The following is a 19,729-nucleotide window of genomic DNA, read 5'->3' as shown; positions in this document are numbered from 1 at the left end:
GTTGAATGTATTAATGTAAAATTGGTTACAATATTTTCTTATCATCCTCATAATATCTGTAGAAATCATAGGGATATCACCTTTCTCATTTCTGTTTTTTGGTAAGATGTGTCTTCTCTCTTTTGTCCCTGATCAGTCTGGTGTGAGGTTTATCAATGTCTAATCAATCTAGTCAGAGATTTCTGTTCTCAATAAATTAGCTTTTGGTTTTATTGATTTTTCTCTATTTTTTTCTTCTTTTATATTTTGTTGATTTCTGCTCTAATCTTTATTGTTTTGTTTCTTTCGACTATTTGTAGGTTTAATTTATTCTTCTTTTTCTAGTTTTTTTTTTCAGATGGAAGCCAGGAACTTTGATTTGAAGCATTTCTTCTTTTCTAATATAGGTGTTCAGTACCATACATTTCCCTTTTAGTACTGCTTTTCTCGAATCTTACAAATTTTGATCTATTGTGTCTTTGTTTTCCTTTACTTTAAACTAGTTTCTCTTTTGTTTCATGGGTTATATATATGTGGATTTGGTTTCTAAACATTAGGGAATTTTCCAAATTTGTTTTCTGTTAGTGATTTCTCATTCAATTATACTGTGGGCAGAGAACATGTTTTGTATGATGTAAATTCTTTTGAATTTCTCAAGATTCGTTTTATGGCTTAGAATATGATCTATCTTGGTAAATAGTCAACACTTAAAGTGAACATGGCTTGTGTTCACTTTAAAGAATCTCTCACTAAAAGAACCAGGCATCAGTGTTTTTTTGGTTTCTTTGTTTTGTTTTGTAAAAATGCTTCCCAGGTGATTCTAATGTACAGTCAAGTATGAGACCAATGGATTAGACCAATGTTCTCAAATTTAGCAAGCATCATAATCATCTGACAGTCTTATTGGCTTGTTAAAATATAGATTACTGACCGCCACTCCCAGAACTTTTGATCCAGTAGTTCTGGGAATTAGCCCAAGAATTTACATTTTTAAAACTTCTCAGATGATGCTGAAGATGCTATTCCAGATGACACTTTGGGAGTGACTGGACCAGATTTTTGCATTCTAAGTGTGGGTCAGGGACCAGCAGCATCACCTCAATATCTAGCCCCAATTCCATACCTAATATCAAAATCTGTATTTCAGTAAGATCCCCTGGTTATTCATACATATATAAGCTTGTGAATTATTGGCGTGAAGCACTAATTTCTATTTTGATTCAGTAGGTTTGGGGTGGGTCCCGAGAGTCTGCATTGCTAACAAGCATCCAGGTGATGCTAATACATTGGTCTTTGAGTAGCACACTTTGAGTAGCAAGGGAATAGAACATCTACTAAATGCAGTGCAGTGAAGAACAGATAACAAGGGTAATGATACAAAACTATCTCTATACAAGAAGCTCCAAATTTCATAATATCTTGTGATGCTAGGGAATGTAAGATGGAAATTATTAACCAACACAACTGATTGGCTAAGAGGCTAGTGAATATCAAAAGGAGGTGGCACAATATGTTTGAGGTGCAGGTATTATAGGATTTGAGTTCATGATGGAATCAAAGCTTACTTTAGTAAATGTGAGGTAGTCTAGGTAAACAGTTATGAATTTGGGGTTAGACCCAGAAATTTAGAGGTACAAGTGTTCTGACTTATGATATTTTAGGGTATGGTGAAGTTTATCTGTGGCAGAGGAGAGATGCACTTAGTTAACTATAGAAACAGGTAATATAAATAACACATAGTGAAAAACAAAAACAAAAACAAAACAAGACCATTGTGTTACCAGACAGAGTAGAGACACCACATCATGAACTAAGTTCAAAGACCACTTAGCAGTGGTTTTCAATCTTGAGAATAAATTAGGATCACCTTGGAGCTATAAAAATTTGATCCATATGTCCATACTGACATAAATAATTAAACAAATGAGAGAGAAGAGAAAGTATTCCCTCATAGAAGGTTCCAATTAATAAACATGGAAGAAATGAAGGAAATAGAAAATCACCATTAGAGCACTATGGTAAGAGTTTTTGCATGTAAGATCTACTGATTCAGGCTCAAGTCAGTTTTAACGTTTGAGGAGGAAAAGGATATTTGTATAGTCTCAAAGTATTTTTTGTAAAATATTTATTAATTACAAAGATGAAACTAGTATTGTTGCAGTGGAGAAACCTAGCAGACACCACTTTAACCAAGTCATCAAAATTAGTATCACCAATAATAAGACATATTGACATAAGGTATCCACTGATAGAATGTACCAAGAAGGGCACATCATTTCTGTAGTATTCTAGCAAAAAATTAGAAACTTTAATATAATAGTAAGAGAACATTAGAGAAACCCAAATCAAGGAACATTCTACAAAACAAGTGACAGGAGCTCTTCAAAAGTACAATGTCATGAAAGACAAGGAAAGAACGAGAGCTGTCACGGATTGGAGAGAACAAGAAGAAACTAAATGCAACGTGGGATCGCAGATTAGACCCTGGAACAGAAAAAGGTCATTCCCGGAAAAACTGGTGAAACTTGAATAACCATCTGTAGTTTTGTTAAGGGTTTTGTACCAATGTTTATTTCTTTGTTTTAACAAGTGTACTACATTTTTGTAAGATGTTACAAAACAAAACAAAACAGAACAAAAGATTGGGCCACACTACAGGCCAATTAAAATTAGGTTTCCTGGCATTGGGAGTTGGAATTTTTTAGGGCCTTCAATGTGCCTCAGGATTGAAAACCACTTATCTATTAGATTGATGCAAAAGTAATTGCTGTTTTCGCCATCACTTTTATGGTAAAAACAGCAATTACTTTTGCACCAACACAGTAGGTTAACAAATTCATTGGAAAGTCTGGAAACTTGTAGTCAGCATTCTTTTAAATAAGGAATGTATATATATAACTTTCTAAAGACTTCAGAACATTGCCTTTACAAGGAAAAATAAATAATAAAATATTCCAATGTTTTTAAAGCATCTTCTACGTTCCAGCCATCAAAGATGAAAAGATAACTAAAGCTCAATTTCTGCCACCACGTAAGTTTATGATTTAGTAGGAGAGAGAGATAAATAAATGAATAAGTTTACAATATTTTCATATTTGAACCACATAAAGGATAAGAGAGGCAGCAAAGGCGGTATGGAGTTTCTTCTTGATGGAAGTAAACGTTATCAATGTCCCCACACTTACAAGTTTCACTGAAAAGACCATGTATTCACCTTACTGAAAATCCTCAGTATACTCAAGTGCCTGGTCTGCCTGGGAAAAAAAGCTCTGATTAGCTTCCATCTCCTCTCAGTCCTCCACTCACAATGACATTTGAGTACCTTACACATCACAAAAGGGAAGGGATGCCCTGAAATAACCTTTGGATGGTCAGGAGCCAAAAGATTTCATTATTTTGTAATTAATAGAATGGAACGCTCTTTGAAAAATTTGTTTGATGGGTGGTGTCAAAATGCTAATCAAACCTTGGCTTAGAATCAAATTTATTAGTTGAATTATGCATAGAGACTTCTCAGTCTCTGTGAAACAATGTTAAAGCCAATAAAAAATTTTTAAATTCCCTCCGTACTATCCAGGTGAAAATAGCCAAAATACCCTTGGACTTCTTTCCCTGAGAACTGAAAATGTTTGCTTTAAACCAAACAACTAAATCTTGTACTTTCAAAAACTTTGCACTTCAGGGCTGGGCACGGTGGCTCACGCCTGGAATCCCAGCACTTTGGGAGGCCGAGGCGGGCGGATCACGGGGTCAGGAGATCGAGACCATCCTAGCTAACACGGTGAAACCCCGTCTCTACGAAAAATACAAAAAAAATTAGCTAGGCGTGGTGGTGGGCGCCTGTAGTCCCAGCTACTCGGGAGGCTGAGGCGGGAGAATGGCGTGAACTCGGGAGGTGGAGCTTGCAGTGAGCGGAGATCGCTCCACTGCACTCCAGCCTGGGCTACAGAGCGAGACTCCGTCTCAAAACAAACAAACAAACAAACAAAACCTTTACATTTCAGTCAGGATTTTTGGAGGGTAATGTAATTTCAGAGGTTCTCTTGTGTATGTGGGGGGTGGGTGGGTGGGGATTTAGTGTGCAGGGAAGAAGAAAGATAATTTCATTATAATTATAATAAGTGAATTACAATGTGGCGGTTTTAAAACATGACTTCACATTTTTGGAAATTCCCCCCATGGAAAGTTGGGGGTCTGTCCTGTGCAACCTGGCCTAACCTTAGTAACTACCTTGCAACCAACAATGCAGTGGCAGCAACAATGGTGACTTTTGAGGCTAGTTCAAAAAAGGCCATGCAACTTCCTCCAGCTTTACTTGGGATGTTTGCTCTGGGGGAAGCAGACACCACGTAAGCCTCTACCGAGAACTCCACACTGGAGAGGCTACATGTAGGTGCTGTGGTCAGCTCCAGCGGAATGCCCAGCAACAGCCAGCTTCAACCACAAGCCCTAGGAGGAAGCCATCTTGGATGACCAGCGCAGGAGCGCCTTCAGCTGAGTCCCAGCTACACCCCACTCTCACTATGCCCTCCTGAGAGACCCCAAGTGAGAGCTACCCAGCCAAGCCCTCCCTCCATTTCCATTGCACACAATAGTGCACAAGATAAAACAGTTGTTTAAACGTACTAAGTTTTGTGACAATTTGTGACATAGCAAATGTAACTAGAAAAGTGTCAGAAAATGTGTATGAAACTATTTCTGGAACAATTTTTAGGTTCAAAGATCTTCACCAATTAGGCTCACCTACAGTCTACCAAAATTGATTTACTGACCAATTGTTGTCTAATTTTACTTGTGTATTCTAGGTTTTACATGCATTTATGTAAAAGCAGTCACTTTGATTAATTGTATCATATGTGGGAAGGATTCACAGTTTAAATATGCTCAGAAGGGCAGCTGCTGCCAGGGAGGAAATGTGTTTCAATGGACTAGAGACTTAGGCACAGTTTTTCTGACTCCAGCCACCTGTTTCAACTGAACTAAAATAGCCTGCGTGCAGAGATTTTTGGAGGAGTCATTGGGAAAGAAAATAAGCTATGTTCATCACGAAAACTTGACTTTGTGGAGAGAAATTCAAAGGTCCAATTTAGAGGATAGTTATGAAAGCAATTTGCAAATGAGTTAGGATTTCTTAGTGGAGAATTTTGTATAAAATTGGCAAAATGTTTGGCACTGTTGGTTGCAGCAAGAAAATGAGGCTGTATTGAGAAAGAAGCTTGGCGAGAGCTGATGTCTTGAAGCTGTATTCTCGAAAGTGATGTACTCTAAGTCACTGTGGATAGATGACATATAGATCTTCTGTTCTCAGGGAATGCCTTCCTTCAAGCAAGGCACAAGATATAGAAATCAAACAAGTTCATCATTGCATGAAAATGTTTCCACGGGTGGGTTACTGTAGCAGCCATACTCTAAGAATTTAGAAATTATACTATTTTTTTCTGAAGCTTACATATTCCTGCCTCTGTTATTTGCCCCCTCACCCCACTTTTTTCTTTTACTCTGATTAAACAAATTAGTAAAATGGAAGTTGAAAAACAAGAGCATCTGGAAAAGAGGAAGAAAGAGGGTATAAGAGGGAAGGTCAATTATTATCTGAGAAAGGGAAAAATTAAGGTGTGAGATGATATTATCAATTTAATTTTTAATTAAAACATCTTGTAAGTGTTCTGAAACAAATGAGGATACCTTATTTTTATTTTTTTAGAGACGAGGTTTTGCTCTGTTGTCCAGGCTGGAGGGTAGTAGTGCAGTCATAGCTTATTGCAGCCTCAAACTCCTGGGCTCAAGCCATCCACCTTTCTCAGCCCCCTGACTAGTTGAGACTGCAGGTGTGCACCACCATGCCTGGCTAATTTCTTTTACATGTTTGTAGAGATAGGGTCTTTCTATGTTGCGCAGGCTGGTCTTGAACTCCTGGGCTCAAGTGGTCCTCCTCCCTCAGCCTTCCAAAACATTGGGATTATAGGCATGAGCCCCTGTGCCCAGCCAGTACTTTCTATTACTATGTATCTCAGGCTTCTTTTTTTTTTTTTCTGGAGGGGGAAAGGTGTTTTGTTTTGTTTTCCATTTGGAATAAAAATTCTTAAAGTTATATAAAAGATTTATTGAATCGGCTGGACCAGAGAGGGTACAAATCAGGAAAAACCATTATTTTCCCCACCATCTGTTAGATATCCCTTCCCAGGACCCAAAGATCTCATTGCTTTTGTGGTTACTTTTAGTATTAGAACAGGTTTTTTTTTTTTCAGCTATGAAAATGTTTAATTAAAATTAAAAAATGAAACCATCACTGAATTCAAAGGCACAACCCTGCTCCCTAGGTGAGGCCTGAACCAGGCTTGGCTTATGCCCTTCAGACATCAAAGGAAAAGGAGCATGGGCGTCCTGCCCACCTGCTGTGAACTGACTGGTCAGGCTGCGTGCACCCTCTCTGTGGTAGATGCTCACTGCTTGCTCTTTTGCCGGGTGCGTGTATGGGTTCTCTGGAGAGGCCTCTCTGAAGGCATCCTCACTGCAACTCCCTCACACAGGCGAAGCTTCCTCTTGTTCACCTCTCTGAAACTTCCTCCTTTCCTGTAACAGAGATCTACCTTTGGGGTTTCCTCCAACTGGTGGGAAACCCTCTCCAATGGGATCCCTTCAAGATGGCTAGAGCCTAGCTACCTTCTGCAGTTTCTGCTTGGTCTGAAGGAAAGCTGTGGAAGAGTTTGTCACCTCCACTGCTGCTCTCTCTCCTCACCCTGTGCTGTAGCTGCTTGTAGCCAGTGTCCCACCCTCAGACTTCTCTGAGGCAAGGCAGCCATCAGTGTCTATCTTCATGTATAGTTGCAACCCATGGAGACACATGCCAACATGTTATGCTCTCCCAAGGCTTCTTTTATCTTTTTTTTTTTTTTTAAGAGATGGTAATCTTGCTGTGTTGTCCAGGCTCATCTCAAACTCTTGACTTCAAGTGATCCTCCCACCTTGGCCTCCCAAGTACTGGGATTACTGGGATTACAGGCATGAGCCACCACGCCCAGCCTCCAAGACTTCTTTAAAAGGGCAGGTTACCCAATATTCAAACCTTAGCCAATATCCAACTGGGGGCTGAGATACCAATCTCCTCTTCTAGAAAGTAACCCTCATCTCTATGAGAGCTTCCCTCTGAGCCTTCTTGTCTTGGTTTGCGGTGTGTGTGTGTGTGTGTGTGTGTGTGTGTATTAGTCTGTTCTTGCACTGCTGTAAAGAAATACCTGAGACTGGGTAACTTTTAAAGAAAAGAGGCTTAATTGGCTCACGGTTCCACAAGCTGCACAGGAAGCATGATGGTGGCATCTGCTCTGTTTCTAGGGGTGGGCCTCAGGAAACTTACAATCATGGCAGAGGGCGAAGGGGAAGCTGGCACTTCTTATGGCCAGAACAGGAGGAAGGGACCGGGGGAAGATGCCACACACCCAGATGTCAGGAGAACTCACTAATGTGACAATAGCACCAAGAGGAAGAGCATTAAACTATGCTCCAATCACCTCCCACCAGGCCTCCAACACTGGGAATTATGACATGAGATTTGGTGGGGGCACAGATTGAAACCATATCAGTGCGTGTAAGAGAAGCACCACATGGAAAAAGTGAGAGAAAACACTAATGTGCCCTCTACTCTTCCTAGCGTCTTTCAAGAAAACTCTCCTCCATTGCATTTTCAGCTGCTCCAGATTGGTGTTGGCTGATGGACTTGGTAGTCAAAGATCCAGTTTGGCAACCTCTTAGTAAGTCCTGTAGGGATGTAGCAAGAACATTTTTTTGAAAGGGGAGGGGAATAATAGTCAAATTTAGCCCTTAGATTTGAGGCCTTAGCCAAGCTTTTGAGACAACAGAGAAAATTTCACTCCATCTGTTATACTTGGATATAGTTTAATAGCAATAGACAGTAAACAGTGCAGTTGGAGAGCAGGTCTCAGAATTTAGCTTTGAAATGATTTTTATATTAAATCCAGCCTATAATAATTTATACTTTCTTTTATACGGACACCTCACTATTTGAATTCTGGAGACTTTCATTTTAGCTTCTTATCACAAGCTTAGGGCCTTTTCCCTTCCTTTTCTTACTCTTTCCCTTTCTTATTTTCTCCCTCCCTCCTTTCCTTCCTTCTTTCCTATTCTCCCTTTTCCCCTGATCGGTGTCACATTTCTGCTTTCTCCTTTCTCTCTTTACCTGACAGTCTCTTTCAATGCCAACCGAGATATTTTACAATAAGATATAATGTAAATTATAAGTAGGCAAAGAAAGAGAAGACAAGCTGGAGAGGAATATGACATGGCGTTAAGAACACAATGAATATAAAAACTTTCCATAAAAGCCTATGGTGTTTGTGCAAAGGGACTATAGATTTGTACTAATTGGTGTCTTACCAGCCAAAAAGAAAGAGAAAGCCACTTGATCACTTCCACAATTTACAGCATCTATGACATAGAAAGAGACTAATTGGGTAGGGAAAACTTAACTATTGCTTGTAATAAGGACAGATAGGAATTTCTCCTGAGGGTGTGATGATATGAACAAACCCAACAACTACCTCCTAGTATCCGCAAGAATAGGTTTTGTGGGATTGTTTCATGGAGTGATCCTTGGTGTAAGCAGATAGTATTTTGCTAGTTTTGCTATTGTAATTCAATAGCAACAATTTGATAAGCCCTAGTTATTACCCTGCCTCTTCGTATCTGCTGGGTAGAAAAAAACAAAACAAAAAAAACCCCATAGACTTAAAAATGACTTAAAAAGCCCAGAAGAGGAAGAGAAGGTAAACAGTATTGGCATCCCAGTTTGAATGTAGGCAAACATCTAGATCTCAATATACATAACTTATGTTAAATGTAAGCTAAGAGCCATATTCCACTGAGAGGGAAAGCAAATGTAATCTATAAAATTGATTAAGTTCCAGAGAAGACAAAGTGTGCAGTCTTTAACCAGGATCAGCCCATCATGGTAGTAAACAATCTCTGAGTATAGTTAGGCTCCCAGGAAGTGTGGAAAAGCCAGGTCTGGAATGGCATACCATTTGCTAATGTGTAATTCTGCACAGAAAATGGCAAGAAATATAAAACTACTGTTGACCTACGATTGAATTCAAAGAGTGTAATTTTAATTTAAGATTATCAAGAAGATTTTCCAAGAAAGTATGTTTTCTGTGGTAACTGTTAGGCAAGAGAGAGTTTCTAAAATGTTTTAGATGTTTTGCTTATTTTGAAAATCTCTATAGGATGTCTCATAACTCAGAACCCCATACTCCTGAGTGCAACATCTTTCTCTGATATTTCATTTAGAGTCTCTGTCTTCAGGTATCTTGTACTCGACCTGTTTCTTACTTTTAGTTGGGAATTGGGCAGTGCTTTTCAAAAGATCTGTGGCAAGGACCTCAACATGCCCACCCTCTCCCCATCTGTCATGGACTCATATTTTTATACAATTCAGTAAAAATGAATGACTAGAAAGATGATCATGTGTTTTGATGTTGTGATGATATCTCTTGTTAAAATGTTTCTAAACACTCACTCTAAGTTTCTGTATTTATCTCCCTGAAAATGTGTAACAATTTGCAGATGGGCATGCAATATGCAGGCCATACTTGGAGGATATAGCGCCAAGGTACCTGATGCTGTTCAAAGTCAAATTCTAGTTAGTCTGTGATCAAGTTGAGACGCTGTTTAGCTTAACATCTTCTGAAAGTTTTGTCTCACCTTCTTGTCCGTTTAGAAGGTATTATGCTGGCTAGCAGAAAAAAGGTATAAGGCAGACACTGGGGCCAGCACAGACCGCATAATTTTCGGGGCTCAATGCAAGCTGAAAATACAAGTCTTCTTATTCAAAGATTATTGAGAATTCCAAGACAAGGACAGCAGAGCATAAAGCCAACGGTGGGGCCCCTCTGAGGCCAGGACCCTGTGCAATTGCATAGATCACGTGATTATGAAGCTGTCCCCGACTGGGGTGCTCAAGTTTCTTTTACAAAACATACTTTAGCAAGATGCTCTCTGCCTGCACCAAGGATGCTCTAAGAGACATTCCAGCGTCTACTCAGGCCCGTGTATCTGAGTGCTGCTACTGCTGACACTGTTGTTCCTTGACGTGTGCATAATCAAAAATAAAAAAGAAATTGTGAAAAACAACAGTCCTTTTCATATTGCATTAAGATACAGCCAGGTATGTGTTAGAGCCTATTGTAAGTATAATTCAAGCTTCTTAGCCCTTTAGCGAATTTTTTCTTATAATTGGCTTTCTCCAATTTCTGAATGCCTGGGTGACAAGGTTAAATACAATGGCTTTCGTGGTGGTTAGTGCCAGAATTATTCTAGGGAACAAACTGGTCTTTTCTTTCTTTATGAACAAAGTTAAATGGACTATAAGGGTGTGAAAAAATAGGCCCCAGGTTCAATCTGGAAGGTGAAGACAGAAAAAAAGGAGAGTATTTTAGGCACATAATTTTGAGTTGTTTTAATTGCCATAAGGCAGACTTGCTCTATCCATCATCTCAAACGTTTAATAGAGTTTACTACACACAAAACACCTTGTGTGATAATTTTTTTTTCTTTTAAAAAAATAAATCAAAGGAATGGGCTATTTCATTTACTTCACTTTGGGGTTCATAAAGTGCAGAATAGAAATAGCACATATATGATGGAACAACATTCACTCAGCAAAGCTCAGTGAACAAGATCTTGGGCTCTGAGGCCAAACTGCCTGCACTTGAATCTCAGTTCTAGCCCTTATCAGCTCTGTTATCTTCGGAGTTATTTTCTTCTTTGTGCCTCAGTTTCCTCTAATAGTAATATCTATCTCTTATAAGGCTATTATCAATATTAAGTCAGTTACTATCTTTAAAGCTCTGAGGACAGTGCCGGGTTCAGAGCAAAATACACACGTGTTATCCATTATTATTCTATAAACTACATTAATTTCGATAAGGATCATGAGAGCATAGGTCTACTGGAAAGGCAGGGAAACCTTGGGAAGAGCATTTAGCACAGAAATGGCTATATCAATCTGATCTAGACCTTGGGTCCAGGCAACTGCACTGGACATTGTGGCTGTTCTAGGTTAAGCTTTTCCTTACTCTGTCCTACTTGGGTCCATACTGTTTTGTCATGGCCGTTTTGATGAGACCATTTTGATAAGGCTGTTTTGGCATTGACTAAAACAAATCACTAAATGTCCCCACTTTTTAAAGGTACTGAAGTTAAGGGACCATCTTCAATCTCTGCCATGCATTCTTTCATCCCCGATTGGCATTCCTTCATTTCTTCATTATTCCTTCAGCTGTAGAAAGCATTCTGTTTGGGTGTCCACAGCTAGCCCACACACTTAAATTTGTTTTTCTACACAGTTTATTTCTTCAGTGTCTTTACAACATTTTCCTTAGCTTGTTTGTCATCCACTTCTCCGTTCTCCAATAATTCAGGGCCTGTTTACGAGGTCTACCATTATTCACCCGCTCTCAGCATCTCGTCCAGGGAGGCTGGTGCATCAATATCAGTCTCATGCTCCACACCTGCTGAGAAGATGTCATTATTAGTGGCCCTATTGTGCTAGTCAGTGAGAACCTGAGTGTGGTAAATATCAATGTGAGAAGTACAAATACTTTCCCACAAGAAAGACTTTAAGAGCAGTTAACAAAATCAAAGTTAAGTTGTCCCGAAGTAGTTTATGAATTATATTCTTGAAGCATTTCAAAAAGCTAGGTTATTATAATGGTAGCAATAAATACCTTGGTGACAATGATAATGATAATAGCTGGCACTTCTTGGGCGTCTGTATGCCAGGCTCTCAGTACTTTATATGAACTCACTAGTTAATGTCATAGCAGTCTTGTGAAGTAGGTATTGTTTTTCCATTTCTACAGATGATTGAACTCTGAGATTTGTGAACTTTGGTTCCATGCTTGTGAAATGAGAGAGCTGGCTTTCTACAGTCCCTCTCAACTCTAAGGGTAAGGAAGATTTGGCAAGAGAATGCAGTAGTGTTTTACTTTTAAACAATGGTCCTCAGATTTTGGCATGCATTGGAATTACCCAGAATGCTTATTAACACACAGATTGCCAGGCCCTAGTCCCAGAGTTTCTTGTGGGACCAGATAGTGCTTGAGAATTTGCATTTCTACCAAGTTCCCAGGAGATGCTGATGCTGCATTGGGCTGAGCCCAGTCATGGGAAGTTGTGATGTTTTTCAGGACCGGAGAGAACCTAAGGCAGAAATCTATGGGAATGAGATTGTTTCTCATATAAATAATGTAAATTTCAAGTCCATAGATTTTTGTATATGCAGTCATGCACTCCATAATGACATTTTGGCCAACAATGGACTGCATATAGGATGGTGGTCCTATAAGATTATAATGGAGATGAATGATTCCAATCACCTAGTGACATCATGGCCATTGTAACATCTTAGCAGAACACATTACTCACATGTTTGTGGTGATGCTGCTGTAAGCAAACCTACCGCATTGTCAGTTGTACAAAATTATAGCACATTTTTTTTGTACCCAGTAACCATCCCACCTTCTCCGCCCTGTACCCCCACTGCCATTCCCAGCCTATTGTAACCATCCTTCTACTTTCTATTTCCCTGAGTTCAGTTGTTTTGATTTTTAGATCCCATAAACAAGTGAGAATGTGCGATGTTTGTCTTTCTGTGCCAGTCTTATATTACTTAACATCAGGACCTCCAATTCCATCCATGTTGCTGCAAATGAAAAGATCTCATTATTTGTTATGGCTGAATAATACTCCATTGTTTATAAATACCACATTTTATTTATCCATTTATCTGTGGGTGGACAGCATTTTCTAGGATGTGATTATTATGCATTGCATGCCCATACCAAAATATCTCATGTACCCCATAAGTATATAGATGTAATATGTACCCACAAAAGTTAAAAATAAAAAAAATTTACAAAGTTAAAGAAAAAAAAAATTATAGCACATATGTGTAGTATATAATACTTGATAATGATAATAAACAACTATGTTACTGGTTTATGTGTTTACCCTGCAATATGTTTTATCAGTATTTTAGTGTGTACTCCTTCTATTTATTTAAAAAAAAAATTTAACTATGAAACAGCCTCGGGCAGGCCCTTCAGAAGAGGGTATTCCAGAAGAAAGCATTGTTGTCATGGAAGATGACAGCCCTATGCGTGTTATTACCCCTGAAGACCTTCCAGTGGGACAAGATGTGAAGGTGGAAGACAGTGATATCAGTTATCGATGATTTTCACCCTATATAGGCCTAAGCTAATATGTGTGTTTGTGCCTTAGTTTTTAAGAAAAAAAGTTTAAAAAGTAGAAGTAAATAAATCAGTAAATAAATCTAAAAATAGAAAACAGCTTATAGAATAAGTATATAAAGAAAGAAAATATTTTTGTACAGCTGTACAATGTGTTTGTGTTTAAGCTAAGTGTTATCCAAAAAAGTCAAAAAGTTAAAATATTAAAATGCTTGTAAAGTAATGTTACAGTAAGATAGATGACATGAATTTACTATTGAAAAGAGAAAAAATACTAAAAAAAAATTTAATGTAGCCTAAGTGTACAGTGTTTATAAAGACTGCAGTTGTGTACAGTAATGTCCAAGAGGCCTTCACATTCACTTGCCACTCACTCACTGACTCGCCTAGAGCAACTTCCAGTACTGCAAGCTGGATTCATGGTAAGTGCCCTAGACAGGTGTAGCATTTTTAATCTTTTATGTCATATTTTGCTGTACTCTTCTATGTCTAGACATATTTTGACACATAAGTACTTACCATTGTGTTATAATTGTCTACAGTATTGAGTACAGTAACATGCTGTAGAGGTTTATAACCTAGGAGCAAGAAAGTGACCATAGAGCTTAGCTAGATGTGTAGTTGGTTATACCAGCTACGTTTGTGTACCCTCTACGATGTTCATGCAATGAAAAAATTTTAATGTTTTAAATGAAAATTTAATGATCTAAAGTTTATGATCATTAGATTAAAATCTAATGATGCATTTTTCAGAAAATATTCATTAAGTTGTATATTACTGTATATATCTATTTTTGTTTATTCCACTGGAATAAGAAAAACATCTTTTACTTCTTTATCAAATTAAGAAAGTATACTTATTTATGTCATGCCAGTTCTCCTTTTTTTTTTCATCAGGGTAGTTTAAGATTCATGCAAAATTGAGCAGAAAATCTGAAGTTCCTACACACCCCTGTCCCCACACATGCATAGCCTCCTGGTTATCAACATCCTGCTCAGAGCAGTGCTGTATTTGTTACAATCTATGAACCTACATTGTCATATCATCATTATCCAAAGTCCACAGAGTAGGGTTCCTACTTGCTGTTGTACATTCTATGGGTTTGAATAAACGTATAATGACATGTGTCTAAAATCCTACTAAAAAATAAATTAGTTATTAGAAGTAATCAAATTTTCATATTTTTCTTTGTTTTTGTAGAACATGTAGTTTTTCCTCAGAGGTAAAATAATATTCATTTTGCTGAAAGGATCCATCTGCTCCTACTTTCACCCCTCCCCCTTCAACTCACACACACTTTTTTCTCTTTCGAAAGTTAAAGAAGAGATGAGATCTTATTGGCTAATTTAAATTTTTTTTTCAAAGTTAGGAAATTCCCTATAAAAGATGCTCTGCTTCAGATTTCAATGGCAAATCAACCATGGGATTAAGTGGATTAGTGTAAAAAGCTTTCTCAAAAAGAAAAGAAAATCCATTCTTATTTTCCTCTGAGTGAATGTTTCTGTGATTTCAATGGCCCTGACAGTACCAGTATGAAACAGCCACCACACAAATGGATGGTAGCAGCTGTACTGTAACACCAGGGCACTCAGTGACTGGATGTGCAGCACAGACCTCTGAAGGCGTCTTGTCTTTATGTGATTCCCTTTACTGCAGGTGGGGATATGTCCTTTAAACAAAGCTCCATTTCAATATATCAGCAATATTTGAAAGGCAGTGTTATGGTGGAAACAGCTATAGGCTTTCGGATTCAGTTACATCTGGATTTGAATTCTGGCTCCAAAAGTTGGCAGGTTCTTTAATTTCCCAGAGACCATTAAAATGATGGAGATATGTGTTAAAACCTACCTTCTTGGGTTACTGTGATGCTTAGTAATGAGCTAAAAAAAAAAAAAAAAAATGCCAGTATGCCAGTAAGTGACTACTCTTATCATCATTGTTACCAAAACTGCTTCATTAAAGCAACCATCCAACTTTCATTCATTCATGTATTCATTCTTCATTTGTATTATGTACTTGTGTATGTGCCCCATATGTGGCACGACGGAGTAGCAATAGCTGTTTTTTTGTTGTTGTTGTTGCAGCTGTCTTCTCCATAATGATTTCACTAAGCAAGGTATCAACATGAAATATTTTAGGTGGTTATAGAGACATAAGTATAGTATATTTTATTTTTAATTTTTTAAGACAAGCAAATGCTGAGAGATTTTGTCACCACCAGGCCTGCCCTAAAAGAGCTCCTGAAGGAAGTGCTAAACATGGAAAGGCAGAACCGGTACCAGCCACTGCAAAATCATACCGAAATGTAAAGAACATCGAGACTAGGAAGAGACTGCATCAACTAATGAGCAAAATATCCAGCTAACATCATATTGACAGGATCAAATTCACATATAACAATATTAACTTTAAATGTAAATGGACTAAATGCTCCAATTAAAAGACACAGACTGGCAAACTGGATAAAGACTCAAGACCCATCAGTGTGCTGTATTCAGGAAACCCATCTCACGTGCAGAGACACACATAGGCTCAAAATAAAAGGATGGAGGAAGATCTACCAAGCAAATGGAAAACAAAAAAAGGCAGGGGTTGCAATCCTAGTCTCTGATAAAACAGACTTTAAACCAACAAAGATCAAAAGAGACAAAGAAGGCCATTACATAATGGTAAAGGGATTAATTCAACAAGAAGAGCTAACTATCCTAAATATATATGCACCCAATACAGGAGCACCCAGATTCATAAAGCAAGTCCTGAGTGACCTACAAAGAGACTTAGACTCCCACACATTAATAATGGGAGACTTTAACACCCCACTATCAACATTAGACAGATCAACGAGACAGAAAGTCAACAAGGATACCCAGGAATTGAACTCAGCTCTGCATCAAGCGGACCTAATAGACATCTACAGAACTCTCCACCCCAAATCAACAGAATATACATTTTTTTCAGCACCACACCACACCTATTCCAAAATTGACCATATACTTGGAAGTAAAGCTCTCCTCAATAAATGTAAAAGAACAGAAATTGTAACAAACTGTCTCTCAGATCACAGTGCAATCAAGCTAGAACTCAGGATTAAGAATCTCACTCAAAACCGCTCAACTACATGGAAACTGAACAACCTGCTCCTGAATGACTACTGGGTACATAACGAAATGAAGGCAGAAATAAAGATGTTCTTTGAAACCAATGAGAACCAAGACACAACATACCAGAATCTCTGGGATGCATTCAAAGCAGTGTGTAGAGGGAAATTTATAGCACTAAATGCCCACAAGAGAAAGCAGGAAAGATCCAAAATTGACACCCTAACATCACAATTAAAAGAACTAGAAAAGTAAGAGCAAACACATTCAAAAGCTAGCAGAAGGCAAGAGATAACTAAAATCAGAGCAGAACTGAAGGAAATAGAGACACAAAAAACCCTTCAAAAAATAAATGAATCCAGGAGCTGGTTTTTTGAAAGGATCAACAAAATTGATAGACCGCTAGCAAGATTAATAAAGAAAAAAAGAGAGAAGAATCAAATAGATGCAATAAAAAATGATAAAGGGGATATCACCACCGATCCCACAGAAATACAAACTACCATCAGAGAATATTACAAACACCTCTACGCAAATAAACTAGAAAATCTGGAAGAAATGGATAAATTCCTCAACACATACACCCTCCCAAGACTAAACCAGGAAGAAGTCGAATCTCTGAATAGACCAATAACAGGAGCTGAAATTGTGGCAATAATCAATAGCTTACCAACCAAAAAAAGTCCAGGACCAGATGGGTTCACAGCCGAATTCTACCAGAGGTACAAGGAGGAGCTGGTACCATTCCTTCTGAAACTATTCCAATCAATAGAAAAAGAGGGAATCCTCCCTAACTCATTTTATGAGGCCAGCATCATCCTGATACCAAAGCCTGGCAGAGACACAACAAAAAAAGAGAATTTTAGACCAATATCCTTGATGAACATTGATGCAAAAATCCTCAATAAAATACTGGCAAACAGAATCCAGCAGCACATCAAAAAGCTTATCCACCATGATCAAGTGGGCTTCATCCCTGGGATGCAAGGCTGGTTCAATACACGCAAATCAATAAATGTAATCCAGCATATAAACAGAATGAAAGACAAAAACCACATGATTATCTCAATAGATGCAGAAAAGGCCTTTGACAAAATTCAACAACCCTTCATGCTAAAAACTCTCAATAAATTAGGAATTGATGGGACGTATCTCAAAATAATAAGAGCTATTTATGACAAACCCACAGCCAATATCATACTGAATGGGCAAAAACTGGAAGCATTCCCTTTGAAAACTGGCACAAGACAGGGATGCCCTCTCTCACCACTTCTATTCAACATAGTGTTGGAAGTTCTGGCCAGGGCAATTAGGCAGGAGAAGGAAATCAAGGGTATTCAATTAGGAAAAGAGGAAGTCAAATTGTCCCTGTTTGCAGATGACATGATAGTATATCTAGAAAACCCCATTGTCTCAGCCCAAAATCTCCTTAAGCTGATAAGCAACTTCAGCAAAGTCTCAGGATACAAAATCAATGTGCAAAAATCACAAGCATTCTTATACATCAATAACAGACAAACAGAGAGCCAAATCATGAGTGAACTCCCATTCACAATTGCTTCAAAGAGAATAAAATACCTAGGAATCCAACTTACAAGGGATGTGAAAGACCTCTTCAAGGAGAACTACAAACCACTGCTCAAGGAAATAAAAGAGGATACAAACAAATGGAAGAACATTCCATGCTCATGGGTAGGAAGAATCAATATCATGAAAATGGCCATCCTTCCCAAGGTAATTTACAGATTCAATGCCATCCCCATCAAGCTACCAATGACTTTCTTCACAGAATTGGAAAAAACTACTCTAAAGTTCATATGGAACCAAAAAAGAGCCCGCATCGCCAAGTCAATCCTAAGCCAAAAGAACAAAGCTGGAGGCATCACACTACCTGACTTCAAACTATACTACAAGGCTACAGTAACTAAAACAGCATGGTACTGGTACCAAAACAGAGATATAGATCAATGGAACAGAACAGAGCCGTCAGAAATAATGCCACATATCTACAAGTATCTGATCTTTGACAAACCTGACAAAAACAAGAAATGGGGAAAGGATTCCCTATTTAATAAATGGTGCTGGGAAAACTGGCTAGCCATATGTAGAAAGCTGAAACTGGATCCCTTCCTTACACCTTATACAAAAATCAATTCAAGATGGATTAAAGACTTAAATGTTAGACCTAAAACCATAAAAACCCTAGAAGAAAACCTAGGCATTACCATTCAGGACATAGGCATAGGCAAGGAGTTCATGTCTAAAACACCAAAAGCAATGGCAACAAAAGCCAAAATTGACAAATGGGATCTAATTAAACTCAAGAGCTTCTGCACAGCAAAAGAAACTACCATCAGAGTGAACAGGCAACCTACAAAATGGGAGAAAATTTTTGCAACCTACTCATCTGACAAAGGGCTAATATCCAGAATCTACAATGAACTCCAACAAATTTACAAGAAAAAAACAAACAACCCCATCAAAAAGTGGGCGAAGGACATGAACAGACACTTCTCAAAAGAAGACATTTATGCAGCCAAAAAACACATGAAAAAATGCTCACCATCACTGGCCATCAGAGAAATGCAAATCAAAACCACAATGAGATACCATCTCACACCAGTTAGAATGGCAATCATTAAAAAGTCAGGAAACAACAGGTGCTGGAGAGGATGTGGAGAAATAGGAACACTTTTACACTGTTGGTGGGACTGTAAACTAGTTCAACCCTTGTGGAAGTCAGTGTGGCGATTCCTCAGGGATCTAGAACTACAAATTCCATTCGACCCAGCCATCCCATTACTGGGTATATACCCAAAGGACTATAAATCATGCTGCTATAAAGACACATGCACACGTATGTTTATTGCGGCATTATTCACAATAGCAAAGACTTGGAACCAACCCAAATGTCCAACAATGATAGACTGGATTAAGAAAATGTGGCACATATACACCATGGAATACTATGCAGCCATAAAAAATGATGAGTTCACGTCCTTTGTAGGGACATGGGTGAAATTGGAAATCATCATTCTCAGTAAACTATCGCAAGAACAAAAAACCAAACACCGCATATTCTCACTCATAGGTGGGAATTGAACAATGAGAACACATGGACACAGGAAGGGGAACATCACACTCTGGGCTCTGTTGTGGGGTGGGGGGAGCGGGGAGGGATAGCATTGGGAGATATACCTAATGCGAGATGACGAGTTGGTGGGTGCAGCGCACCAGCATGGCACATGTATACATATGTAACTTACCTGCACATTGCGCACATGTACCATAAAACCTAAAGTATAATAATAATAATAATAAAAGAAAAAAAAATAAAATAAAATAAAATAAAATAAAATAAAAAAAAATTTTTTAGAGAGAAATAA

Source organism: Pongo abelii, chromosome 5 (assembly GCF_028885655.2).
Source record: "Pongo abelii isolate AG06213 chromosome 5, NHGRI_mPonAbe1-v2.0_pri, whole genome shotgun sequence".
Lineage (NCBI taxonomy): Eukaryota > Metazoa > Chordata > Mammalia > Primates > Hominidae > Pongo > Pongo abelii.
This window is presented reverse-complemented; position numbering follows the sequence as displayed.